At 34.7% G+C, this 14,525-nt stretch overlaps 2 non-coding genes across 2 annotated transcripts; both read right to left on the bottom strand.

The window, feature by feature from the left end:
* Positions 1-11,031: 11,031 nt before the first annotated feature.
* Positions 11,032-11,105, bottom strand: Trnat-cgu (transfer RNA threonine (anticodon CGU)). The gene has a single exon. It is a non-coding gene; the product is annotated as a tRNA-Thr (tRNA).
* A 2,890-nt stretch (positions 11,106-13,995) lies between these two features.
* Trnat-agu (transfer RNA threonine (anticodon AGU)) lies at positions 13,996-14,069 on the bottom strand. Its single transcript has one exon. It is a non-coding gene; the product is annotated as a tRNA-Thr (tRNA).
* Positions 14,070-14,525: the final 456 nt, after the last annotated feature.

Here is a 14,525-nt window from a genome sequence, read left to right as displayed (position 1 = left end):
TTCTTTTATTAAGGATCCGAACGTTTTATTTGTGCTAACATATTTATTCAGAAAGTAAAATAGTCGAATCCCTCATAATAGGCAGGTCACGTTTCCAATTCACGATAATCATTTTCATTCCATTTTGAACACAAAGACACACACATACAAATAAATTGTCTGCAGGTTACGAGTAAAGTAACTCGGAGATTTATTTTCCTAAACAATCTATATAAAGGAGCTTTTATCAAGACAATAGTTGTCCACGGGTCGCATGGTCCCCCTGAACAGCTAGCTGTTCGCCATGAGGATCTGTGAGCGCACCGTTTTGTCGGAATAATGTCTCCTTTGCTGCAAAATACACCTCAAACACTTTTTTTAAATTTTACATTTATCAATCAACAGAACGTTTCCTATTGACCCTAACTTGCAAGTATTTATTTGATTATGTATTTTGTACCCGACGTACGACTGGCAACGATTTATGATGAGGAATTAACGAAAGTATAGACCAACACAGGTTACAATAATGCTATTAGCTGTGTTTAATTATCAATGTATTGTGCTGTTTTGGGTCAGTGTAATGTACAGTTTGAGTTCACAATATGGTTTTTAAGGTATAGTTGCGAGTTTCGTGTTGATCTGGCTTATTCACCAATCTCGTAAACAGCACCACGAGAATTCTGTATTTTTTTCCTTGAATCTTTCTTTCGATTATCGAGCGTTAGTTGGTTTAATCGAGATTTTGTTTGTTGCAGGTTTGAACGTCATTTGTCAGCACAAGATAGGCTATCATGGCCAATATAACCGGTGGAGGGAGAACATGCAAAACCCCGGAAAGAACCACCGACCCTTGAGAAGCTTCTGGCAAGCTTTCTCACTTGCTCACGTTAGCCGAGCTAGAGAATCGAACCGACGCAGACAGAGGTTTTATCAAGAGTATTGTCTAATATTTCGACAAATTCGTTACACAAAAATGTTTAAATCGGACTTGAGATGACGGAATTACAAAATACAAGTAAGGTCAGTTCAGTGTGTGTGTGTGTGATTTAGATTGTAGAGTAGATTTAACGATTTTCCAGTCATATCGCTACGATGTCTGCAGTGTGGCAGTTTATAGTGATGTCTAGCACTGGGGCATCATGCCGCATACATGTAGCGTGATGTCCCAACCAGTCACATTATTATGACACGAGGTCAAAAAGTCCCAACACTAACCTCTTAAAGCTGAGCGCCTAGCGAGGCAGCTGTTAGTATATCTTTTAGAAGACTTTGGTGTGACTCGGCCGGGGTTCGAACCCACGACCTCCCGCATCCAGGGCGGACGCTGTAGCCATTAGGCCGCCGGAGCGGTCGTAAGGTCAACTGACGTCCTTACAGTTATGTTAGGCAGTCAGTGAGAAGCTCAGTCTGATAGTGAGATAAGTTTTGCCATGAGTACAGCAAATTTATCTGCCACGAAAATTTTATAGACTTCAAATTTTACGATGTAGATCTTTCCTGACTAATTGTCATGGTTTTTGTGATCACTGGTAATTTTGAAAGTTAACAATAGAATCTATATCTAGCAATTGTCAGATCGATAGAAATGATTCCGGGTACTGATGAGGTTGATTGTTTGATTTCATCCTTAATCATTTTGTTTCAAGGGTGAAGCCTAAATACGCATGGGTACTCGTGTCTTCGACCTGCAAAGGAGGCACAACAGATGAGTGAGAACACATCAACCACAGGTAACGATACCATCAGATGAATTTAACTGGTCGAGATAAATTTACGAATGAAATGCATATGTTCGCAAATGAGTGTTTTACCATCAAGAGACCTGTATAATTTACTCTTTTGTTTAAAAACATCGCATCTCATTAATGTTAATAGCAGCATAATATGGTACATGATAATTGAATACTTTCCTTCACATCAAAATATTTTGGAAGCAAAACGTGCACCTTGCCAAAACAGATTATAAATATTTCTTATTAACTATATTTCGTTAATTTGAATAATTGAATCCGAAAGACCAGTATTTGTTAATCTCTCTCTCTCTCTCTCTCTCTCTCTCTCTCTTTCTCTCATACCCACACACACACACAAACTGAAGGTGGAATTGGGGATATTTCCTGCAGCATCTGCCAGTACTACCATTAGTAGTAGTAGTGGTAGTAACAGCACTAGCTGGCAATATATTTTTAACTCTTGTGTTTTTTGTTTTTTTTTTGTTTTCATTTTGTTTTGAAGTTGAAAAGGGGGAGATTATGTGTTACTTAGTCATTTTGTAGTCATTGAGTTGTAACTATAAATCTTTTCTAATATTGAACAGTTGTGAGTTCTTCAAAATTATGTTTCAATTATGGTAATGATATGTATTTTTGCAAGTTCAGCAAATGTGAATCGATTTTAACACAAAATTTGATTCAACTCGTTCTTTCTTTATTAATAAGTCTAATTTATCAATTAAAATTACACAAATAATAATAACTTTAAAATTACAACAGTAAATAAATCCAGAGACTGAAGTTGTAGGAGAAATGAAATAATTCTGCTCATCAGAATCTAATAGAAAATGCTAAGACACAAGATAATAACCTAGATGAGGGTCAGAAGTTTGTTTCTGGATCATTCTAAGTCTAAATCTAGAATTCATAGATCAGTAAATAACTTATTTAAAATTTATAAATATGTCCACAATCACAATCACTATGCACTTTCAAGGACAAACCCAAGGTCCTGAATTCAATTACAAGTAATCGTTTTTTCTTTTTGTTTAATACTACATTAGCCAGGTACTTCCAAACTCCTACTCTCAATTACGGACAAATGTCAAGAACACATTGAAAATTGAATATAAATAACACTTGTTATCGCAAGATCTCAAGATTATAAAGTTCTGAAACAATTGCCAATTCAAATGTCTCCAACTATTCTCCTTTCATGTGTGGGGTTCTCAAAATAAATAACAGCCAAACTAATCCACTGGTAAGTTCAAATTGCATGTGTCAATATGCTAATCCAATGATAATTTCAAATTGCGTGTGTCAATATGCTAACCCACTGATAATTTCGAAATTCCATCTGTCAATATGCTAATCCAATGATAATTTCAAATTCCATATCATTATGCTAGTCCACTGATAATTTCAAATTACATCTGTCAGTGCGAAAACAATGATAATTTCAAATTCCATCTGTCAATATGCTAATCCAATGACAATTTCAAATTCCATATGTCACGCTAATCCAATGATAATTTCAAATTCCATCTGTCAATATGCTAATCCAATGATAATTTCAAATTCCTTCTGTCAATATGCTAACCCAATGATAATTTCAAATTCCATATGTCTATAACCTATCCATTGATAATTTCAAATTGCATCTGTCATTATGCTATTCCACTGATAATTTCAAAACTCCATCTGTCAATATGCTAATCCAATCATAATTTCAAATTCCATATGTCAACACACCAACTTCTTTAGCACAGACTCTCAGCTGCAAAGTATACTATTTTTGTACTAATACACTCGTGTGGATAGAATACAATGAACGGCACGTTTCACGTATCCATGATGAGGGGAATATTTGTCTTGTCCTGTCTGTGTGAAGTCAAGCGTGTAACTAAATCAAGATAATGCAACAAAGCCATACATGAGATTAGCTGTACTTGATGTGATCGAATAATGGACACGAGGTACTTGGGGTTGTGACGGAGTGGGTGGAGATTGCCCATAACTAGCACCTATTTTATAATGAGTAGCTTACAACATCAAGCATTCTTATGAATAGGGTTTTAATGACTCTTCCAGCGCTTTTTCGCACATTGCATAACCCCCACAAAGTATATACTCCGTGAATATATGTTATCATTCTGCCATAACAGAATATTTGAAAACAAATCCGTAAAGTCATACAGCGATTGAGTCAATATGCCAGTGAACTTTGGTTTATAGTTTTAGAACACTTGTGCTAAATAAGGATATATTAACAAAGAGTCCTTTAAAATTCTCGAATCTTTAAATTCTGTGTTCGATTTGTATTATTCAATCATCTATTTGGCCATATAAATTGCAATGAGCACAACGGAAACCATATACTGTATTTATTTATAATAGACATAAAATGCCTGCACTCCATTGTTTTCATTACTTAACTACAAACGGATCAATCCAAAACATTGCCATGCTGTTCAAAACATCCAGTCAACATCGGCTTATGTATACAGATGGCGTTATCACTAAGGGCCATGTCCTGTCGAATACTGCACAAAACCGTCGGCTTTATAAAAATAAGCTAAGTTGTAAAACGTGAAAGGAAATCATGTATGTTAATAAGAAGTTAAAACAGTCAAAGTAATACACATTTTGAATGAAAATATCCATTAAATAAGTTAATTACCTGTCCTAGAATGGGAATAGAAATAGGTAATAAATTAAAACATTTGCGATGAGCGACTTTAAAAGAAAGCTGGAACATAAAAAGACAAAAACGTATATAAAAAACAGATGCCACCCCGAGTTTCGTACTTGCGACCCATTTTTGGGGCAACTGGGACAAAAAGAAAGAAAGAAAGAAAGAAAGAAGAAAATAAAGAAAGAAAGAACGAAAGAGCAAGAAAGACAAATGTGGATATATATATATATATATATATATATATATATATATATATATATATATATATATATATATATATATATATATATATATATATATATATATATATATATATATATATATATATATATCCACAAGTGTACAAAATCTCAAATATGATCACTGGAGGTTGCTGATGAAAGCAAACATGAAATATAAAGAAAATATTGATTTTCTTTTTAAAGTTAGTATTCAGTTCATTACCAAGCCATCCAAAGGTTCCATATATTTTCTAACGTGCCCCCTCTATGACACAGTCAGGTTCTGGCGATCTCATCTAGGGCTGACGCATATAGAAACAAGATACCAAGTGATGTTTGTACAATATTATTGTCGTGAAAGTTCAAACCACATGCAAAGGGATTTAATAGCAAGCTATAATATGTTAAATATCAATTTAATTTACCTACTCCATCAACACCAGTTGCCCATAAATAGAATTTACACTCGTCTGTATAGCTGTATTATTTATAGATCATGCATCCATATAGGGCAGTCATTCGTTTTCAATCTCCTTTTCTGTTTACCATGATAACTCATTTTATTCTACGACATACAAACGAATTCTTTCCTCGATAATTAATTAACTGTACAACCGACTGTTTGCACAAATATTCCTTTGGGAAGAAAAACTTTCTTTGCTTTTAATATTCTTCAATGTACCCAAGGTGAAATTCTTTGTGTAAAGCTAATGATAGTGTTAATGTCATAATGTTTGCTATTATTATACACCTAATCTAATAAATATTTTTTTATTTCCTCCACGTTCAGTTTAAGTTGCAAATCGTTTCATTTTGATTCCATCATATCGCTGCTTATTTTGTTTTCGGTAGTTATGTAATGTCATCATTCTAGCATTCCCTTAAAAAGCCACCAAGAATAAACTACTATCTTTGCTAGAAAATCTAGCTAACATCTTGACACAAAATGCCTTAAATATGGTTACATGTATGTCTTATTTCAATGTGTATCAAAGTTATGGAATGAGGGCAAAATATCACGGAGAAACTATGCCAAGGACTTTGTGATACATCAACGATAATTTCAAACCCAAAGTCGGTATTTATGCATGTACTTCGTCAGACACAATATATTGCCGACTTCAATGTTAGCAAATCATCTATTAACAAAATCGAAATAGCATTAGACGATCAAACGTCTAACATACAGGAGACCTACACTTTATTGAAGAAAATCCGTTCTCTAAAGCTGTATAAAGGATAGGGTCTTCACTTGAATGTGAACCATAACTGAACCTTTCCCATGATTCGTTTGGATCATAAAAGGGTCTTAGACTTCCGAGGGATCAGATGACACTGAAAGTTGGCCCCGTATGGTTTATGAAATATTATTTCTTCACTTAGGTAAACAGCACTTCTTTGTTTTCAACTTGTTCATTTGACCATTGTGAACGTGGTTCTGATTGTTAAATGATGTTCGTGTTTTGGATGTTTAAAAAAAGATAAGAAAATAGTTCTACTCGCAGGGTTTTGAAGGTCACAGAAAGAGTGAGACGTTAGAAACAGCAGTATACAAAATAAAATTAGGTCGTTCAAGATTTCAAGTTAATGGGATTTTCCGCATTTCAGGGGATTACATGTCCGTTAATTATCCACCCAGCTTACAAGACGATCTTTATGCCGTTATTTAATGTGTGATTCGGCAACGGATGATTGACCCCACTTAGACGAGGATAAAATAGTATTCTATAAAACTTGAGTCGTTAGATTATAAATGGAGTGATGCATCTCCACCCGGTGTAGTTAGAATCCATTGAGATGCCGACAAAATTAAAATGGCTCCAGAGGATCCGAATTTCGACCTCCATTCTACGAGACCGATGCTCTAACCATCTGAGCTATGGAGCAACCTTAACCTACTAATCATAAAGTGTATTACGGACGTATTAACATTACCGTGAACTAAGCGGCAAGCTGTGCCTGACATGGGTAACACTTACCTATTGAAATAATAATACGCTATTTCCTGCAGCTGATAAAGTATAAATTGAGAATAAGGTAAAACTCTCTTAAAATATTGACTTCAGCTACACCTTATATTAATTCACAATTCTAACCAGTTACGTCCTGGCTACTTTCATCTCCCAAGAAAGCTACAATATCAACATCCTAGACTGAGATAGTATCCATTTGGAAGATCTTGCTGTTTGACAATTTAGAGATCCTTTTAGGTCACATTCATTCTGAAATTGAAAACTACCTGTATGATAATAGTCTTTAATCTATATGTATCGAACAAGGCATTAATAGCATTTCCCATTATTTAATCAGACGTGTGTTATAAATGCATCATGCGCCATTAATTTACTTACGAATTAAATAATTACTGAAGCTGACATTATCTACCTGTAATTGGAACCTGATAATTGGAACATTACATATCCAAGTAAATGAAAAGGTGATAGATAAACACTAAATACTTCAAGCATTCTTCACACAAAGCCACAAAAAGAAGCATAAAAAATAGACCTTAGATTTTCTCCACATCTTTCAAAAACATCATGCACAAGAATGGATAACTTCCCAATTTGTACCAAATTATTTTCATGTAGTGTTAAAGCTCTGAAGCAACCTTAAAACGTAAGGCCGATCTGCATTTGGGTCCAAGCATACACCGAAATCGGGTAAAGTCTTTAGTGCGACGTTTCAACAAAGACTAACAATCCGAAAATTTTCCAATCACTGACTAGTACTAAGAAATTAATGAATAAGCTGAATCTAGTTTAGACGAAGAATTGTATTTATTCTCATGTAGATTGAAGAGCTTCGTGCAGATCTGGTGATTTCACTTGGTGACATCAGTTTTTCGTCATCAAAATTGAATGTTTCCCTTGGAACTACTGCAAACGGTACGTATGACAATAAATCGTACATCGTTCGTGAATAAATAGAGACAGCAAGCTTGCACGCGCACAGGCAGACATGACATTTAATTAAAATAGGGCTATACAATCAATAGCTCTGTGAATTCTTGGAGTGGTTATTCAGATGTGTAATTGACAGAGAATAAAATTAACAAAGCAAACTTGCGTGTATAAGTGCCAATTTTAATCTACTTAAATTTCAGTTTAGCTCTCCATTCGACAAAGTGTCCTAACTCATTAACTCGGTAACTACAGCCCCATAATATCCTCGTACTGTTTAATAAGTTCACACAAGTTATCCATCATTAGAATTTACACCCGTCCCATCAGCATGGCTCTAGTGTTTAAACCTTATGCAGCAGAATAGGGAATTCATTCATTTCAACTGTCCTTATTTGTTTACCATCGTAAATCATTCTATTCTTCGACATACAAATGAATGCTTTCGTAGTAGGTTCATTAACTGTACAACTCTCACATTGTAAAAAAATTGATATGGGAAGGAAAGTTTGTTCTGCTTGTAATATTCTTCTATGTAGGTCTACCCAAGGTGAAACTCGTTCACTTCAGCTAAAATGGCGTTAATTTCATCATCGAATGTATCATTCAGAGCTTAATGTTTGTTTTCTTCTACATTTGAGTTCATAACCTGGCCGCCGTACATGACGAGCTTTATGCAGTTATTTGATACGTGATATTCAGCAACGGATAGTTGATCCCATATTATACGAAGAAAGAAAAATAACACTTTATAAAACTTATGTCATTTGTCGAGATTTTATTGGAGTGATGCAGTTTGATGCTTTTCAAAATCATCGATAAACACCAGCAATTGGGATGATTTGGTCAGTCACACGAATAAAACAATGGCACCAGAGGGATCCGAAATATCGACCTCCAGTTTACGAGACTGGCGCTCTAACAAACTGAGATAAGGAGCCCCTCAAAAAACTACGTCTCATAAAGTGCTATTGACTTACTAGCTTTACCTAAAACTAAGCGGCAAGCTGTGCCTAATATAGGTAACAATTATCTATTGAACTAATAATACGCTATTTTCTGCAGCTGATAAAATATCAGTTCATAATAATGCAATGTTCCCTTAAAACAAAAACACTTATCTTATTAACAATACAGCCATTCACCTTTTCTATCAGTCACATCTTACCTACTTTCAGCTCCCAAGAAAACTACAATACAAATATCCTAAACTGAGATACCATCCATGTCGAAGATCTTTCTGTTTGAAATTTTAATGACTGTTTATGTCTCATACGTTGAGATATTGAAAACTACCTGTATGATGACACTCTTGTATCTTTATGTATTGAACATAGCTTCAGGGGACCTGCACATCTAGTTAACTGAAACGTTTTAAAAATCCCTCATATTCCATTGGTTTACTTATGAAGTAAATAATCACTGCAGCTGAATAAACAGTCTAGTTTAGCCGAAGAAGAGTGTCTATTTTCATATAAAGTGAGAAACAATACATTTATAACTATTGCAAATGGTGGGTATGACAATAAACAGAACATCTTTCGTGCATAGGCAGACAGGACATTTGATTAAAATAGGGATAAACAATCACTTGCTTTGGCAATCGCTGGAGTGGTTATTCAGACGCGTAATTTACAGGCAGAATAAAAATATCATTGCAGACCTACGGATTTTAGTGCAATTGAAATCTATTTAAATGTCATGTTAACTTCTCCACTCGTCCTGTACTAAGATGTTAACAACACCACCACACCACACCACCACCCATACTACCCACGGACTATTTTATATGTTCACATAAGTTATCCATCATTCGACTTTACACATATTTATACCAAGTATTTATGGAATATGCATCCATATAGGGAATTCATTCATGTCAACTGTCCTTATTTGTTTACCTTGGTAATTCATTTTATTGTGCGACGTAGAAGATAATTCTTTCTTCGTAAGTTAATTAACTGAAACCACTCACAGTTTGTAAAAATTGCTATTGGAAGAAAAGTTTTCTCCACTTTTTAATAGTATTCGATTTCGTTAATATGATATCCTTTGTGTTCACCTAAAGATGGTTTTAGTTTTATAATCTTTATTACACTAGTCATAATTTATCATTATTACACACTTAATCAATAACTTTTCAATTATTTGTCCTTTTACGTACAATTTCGATTGCAGTTCGTTTCAGTTTGGTTATATCATGATTCCCATGATTCTACTACTCATTTGAGAATCCACAAAATAATAAAGTATCTTTGCCAGAAAATTAGTCTCATACTGCTTTAAATATGATTGATTGTATGTCTTTTACAAAGGACCTCTCCGTTGGCCTTGTGATTAGAGCGTCCGCCTCCGATGAGGGAGGTCGTGGGTTCGATCCCTTGCCAAGTCATACCAAAGACTTATAAAAATGATACTAACAGTTGCCTTGATTGGCGCTCAGCATCAATAGCTTAGTGTTATGATTGGTTGGCCTGATGTCAGGATAATGTGACTGAGTGAGACATCATGATACATGTCTGCGGCATCATGCCCTAGTGCCAGACATCACTATAATCTGCTATATTGCATACATCGTAGTGATATGACTGGAAAATTTTTAAGGCTACCTTAAAAATCCAAATCACACACACACACACTTGTTTTGAGGCGTTTCAAAAATATGAGATGAGGGCAAAATATCCCGGACATATATGCCAAGAGCTTTTGCAGTACATCAACCGGTGGTGTCAACAACAATTTCGGTATTTAGACATGTACTCCATCAGACACATTCTACTTCAGATAACCTCAATGATAACTTATCCGTTGTGAAAAAAATCCATATAACATTAGATGTTCAAATGTTTTGCATGCAAGGAACCTAAATTATCGGAGAAAATCCGTTCTCTAAAGTTGTAAACAGGACATGGTCTTGAGTTGAATGTGAACCGTAATTAAACCTTTCCCAGGATTTGTATGGATCAAAAAGGGCACCTAGAATTCCGAGGAACCAGCTGACAAAAAAATGTGATTTATTACGTTTTTAAGGAATAGTATTTCTTCTAATGCAAACAACACTACTTTCCTTTTCCCAAATTGCTAATTTGAACATTGTCAACGTAGTTCTGATAGTTGATTGTTGTTCCTTTCTTGGATATTTAAAAGAGCTAATTTAATAATGAGATAACATTTTACTGGACTGAGTTTCAAAGGTAGAAAAAAGGCAAGACACTAGAAACAGCAGTGTGCAACATAAACTTAGATTCGTTGAAGGTTGCAAATTAAGGAACTGAATGTGGTTTTCTGCATTTCAGTAGATTACCGGTCCGTTCGAGATTCACCCAGCTTCCATGACAAGCTTTATGCCGTTATTTATCGTGTGATTGGGTGACGGATAGTTGATCCCATGTTCTACTAAGACACAAAATAACATTCTAACCAGCTTTACTCGTTTGTCCAGATTTGAAACGGAGTGATTCACTTTCATGCGTCCACACCAAATGCAATTTGAATCAATTGGACAAACCAAAAGACAATGGCTCCAGAGGGAATCGAACTCTCGACCTCCAGTTTACGAGACTGGCGCTCTAACCAACTGAGCTATAGAGCCACCTCAAACAACGTTTCATAAAGTTCGTTATTGACGTATTAACTTTACCGAGAACTAAGCGGCAAGTTGTGTCTGACATATTTAACACTTATCTATTGAACAAATAATACGCTATTTTCTGCAGCTGATACATTATTGAAAATAATGCAGTGTTCTCTTAATACACATGGACTTAAGCTTACACGTGAACACTCACTGTATTAACGAATATATTAATTCACCTTTTTACCGGTTGCATCTTCGCTACTTTCAGATCCCACGAAATATACAATACCAGTATCCTGGACTTTGATACCATCCATCGGGAAGATCTTGTTGTTTGAAATTTTAGTAACTTTGCATGTCTCATGCATGCCGAAATTGTTAATATTATTATATCTTTATATCGAACAAGGCTTTACTAGCAATGTACATCGTCTTAAATGAAATATTCCTAAACATGCATCCTATTAAGTTAGTTTATTTATGAAGGAAATGATAACTGAAACTGTCACCATGTTCTTCTAACTGGAACCTGATAATTGAAACATTAAGGATATATCAAAAACAAAGCCACAAAAGCATTATCTTTAAAAAAAAAAAAACATTCGGTCCAAATTTTGTCAAGATTTTCAATCGCGTGATTCGGTTTCTTGTATCTATACCCAGTGAGTTTAGAAGCCATCGAGATCTCTAAAACTGAGGATGATTTGATTATATAAAGTTGAAAAACATTGGCTCCAGATGGAATCGAACTCTCGACCTCCAGTTTACGACCAACTAACTGAGCTATGGAGCCGTCAATTCCTCAATGTTATAAACGGTGCTATTAACGTTGAAAGCACACCAACATATACGTTGCAAGCAGTGTATGTCATAGGTAACCATTATCGTTATTCAGCCTTTAATCTATGTTCTGCACCATGTAATATAACACTTGCGAATAATGCTATGTTATCTCAATATATATTTAAGTATAACAATTAGCACTGATTCGTTCGACGAATACATCCACTGAACTTTTCATCACGTTCATTTCTTAATGTAAACACTCCTTCAGCTCCAAATAATGCTTCAATGAAAATATCCTATGCCGAGATATCCTCAATTTGGAAGATCTTGATCTTTAAAATTTTCGTTATTCATGTCTCATGAAAAGCTCAAATTGATAACTACCTATATAGTCACAAACTAAGTGAAAACGATTGCGTAGAGTCGTTAAGGAGTAAGCCAATATCACCCTGATGATTCATTTATTATTTAAGAACACTTGCACAAAGGAAGGACACCTGAAAGGAAGAGTTCTTGAAACTCTCGAATTTTGACGGTATGTGTACATATTGATTATTGCACCATTTGTTTGTGTTATAAGATTATAAATATGCATTGTAAATATTTCTAACATCAATGAATTACCGTCATTATATTGTATTATTTACTAATAAGTATTTAATAAATACTGGAAAACTAATATTGTATATTTGCTCAGATAAATTCAGTAAATGCTGAACAAGTCCAGAACATTTCCAAGCTATTTCAAACAACCTCATCTATATGTCTTAGCACAAATGTCGTCGTCCATTCAAGCTATTGCAATCATTGCTGTTAGAGGTGAGTAACTTTACAAATACATGTGCAAGGGTTGTTTGGCCAGGATACATTTGAATAAATCCGATTAAAATCGTATCTTCACTGTCTCGTGTGACGATCTGACAGCGCCTGAGTAGAAGTCTTTTTCTGATATGTTATGTTTATGTTTGTGTAACTCCTAGTATATGATTTTATCTTTTTATTCATAATTTTTATTCATGACTATAAATTGTTGTGATTACCTAAATCTGACTTTTTACGTGCATTGATTCTATTTTAAAATATTAAGGAGCTCATGACTGAATAGGATCTACAAATAGATGTGTGCGTATGTGTTGACAGTTACTAATAATAAAATTGTTAGTAAATATGTTTGCGAGATTCATCTTTTTGACATCCTATGGTACAGATCGGTCACGTGGTATCCTTGAAGAAATGAGTCAATTTTTAGTTCGGTCACATGAATAGGTATTTTGAAATATTATATTGAGTAGTCAGATATGTCACTTAGGGTACATTCTGATATATAGTCGTAATAAAGAGAAAACTGACCAATCAGATTCATTTTTACCTTAGAGTAATTCATATTTTTTGTGTTTATGTTGTAACATCAAGTCTGCATACGTGTTTTATGTTGTACTTAGATATTATTTGAGAGGATAGAGCATTTGCTTGGACTGTTCATTGGAAATAGAAATTGTTAAATTTTTTGGAGTATAATATCATTCTGGAACTATTTTGAATAATTCAAATGAGTTCTTTACGACGCCATTTTGACAATACCACAATTATTGGCAGACCAGTACATTTCCGTTTCTAAAATTAACTCGGAGCTTTTCATTCTTTTAGACTTTAATATAACTCTTTCAAGATTACTTTGCATTCACATCATAACAATGTAAGTTCCTCTCACATTTTCATCTATAACTTTGACAATTAAATTAGTTGTTAAGTTTAACAAAAGTTGACGGCTTTGCTTCTTTTTGCTGCTTTGTATGAGATACGTGCATAACAGCATATGTCGCACATAAATGTCTCTGATTTAAACATATCAAACAGCGTTTAATTTCGTGTCAATGATTGTGGACATTGTGCATATCGCTGTATTGAATACCTAGCAGGTCACATAACGATATGTGTAATGGTTCATTCATCTTGCTAAAATGTTCTCCTTATCGGTACTTGTACAAAACACTATTTCATTTAGTTAGATATGCAAAATTTGTATGTGGGACGTAACGAATCTGCGACCCATTCAGAAGATGACCCCTAAGCGGTAGGTGTCAGATCTTCATGTTCTTCCAAAAATAAAACAACAGCGAGGCTCCAGTGGGATTCGAACCCTCGACCTCCAGTTTACTAGACTGGCGCTCTAATCAACTGAGCTATGGAGCCGCGTGTATCTACATTTCATAAAGTGTGTGTTTGGCTTATAAACTACTTGAAAAACTAATTTTCAAACTGTCTCACATAAACAGATATGATGAGTTGAGCTAACCAGGGTAGAATATATATTAAACTGGAGATAAAAGTTCCACTCTGTTTTCGCTTAACTTTATATATATATTGAGAACGTACGCATACAAATGAAGTATGGACACAATAAAAATGTCAGTGTTTGAGGGTATAGTCATAGCGATAACTGCCACATACTGGTTCTTTATTTGGTCGAGTCAACTTGTACAAATTCGCACCTCTCGGCTAGACTTCATAAACAGACAGTTCCCTATTAGAAATTCCTTTCCAATGCTGCGAGGGGCTTATACACTATTTTCCTTATTACTCGAGACATTTCGTTGATTGCTAGCTGGTCTACCATTGGCTTTGGAATTTGGGCTAACTGCACGTGCA

This window comes from Sinohyriopsis cumingii, chromosome 6 (genome assembly GCF_028554795.1).
Source record: "Sinohyriopsis cumingii isolate HCF-2022 chromosome 6, ASM2855479v2, whole genome shotgun sequence".
Lineage (NCBI taxonomy): Eukaryota > Metazoa > Mollusca > Bivalvia > Unionida > Unionidae > Sinohyriopsis > Sinohyriopsis cumingii.
The sequence above is the reverse complement of the archived record's forward strand: the minus strand, read 5'-3'. Positions and strand labels throughout refer to the sequence as shown.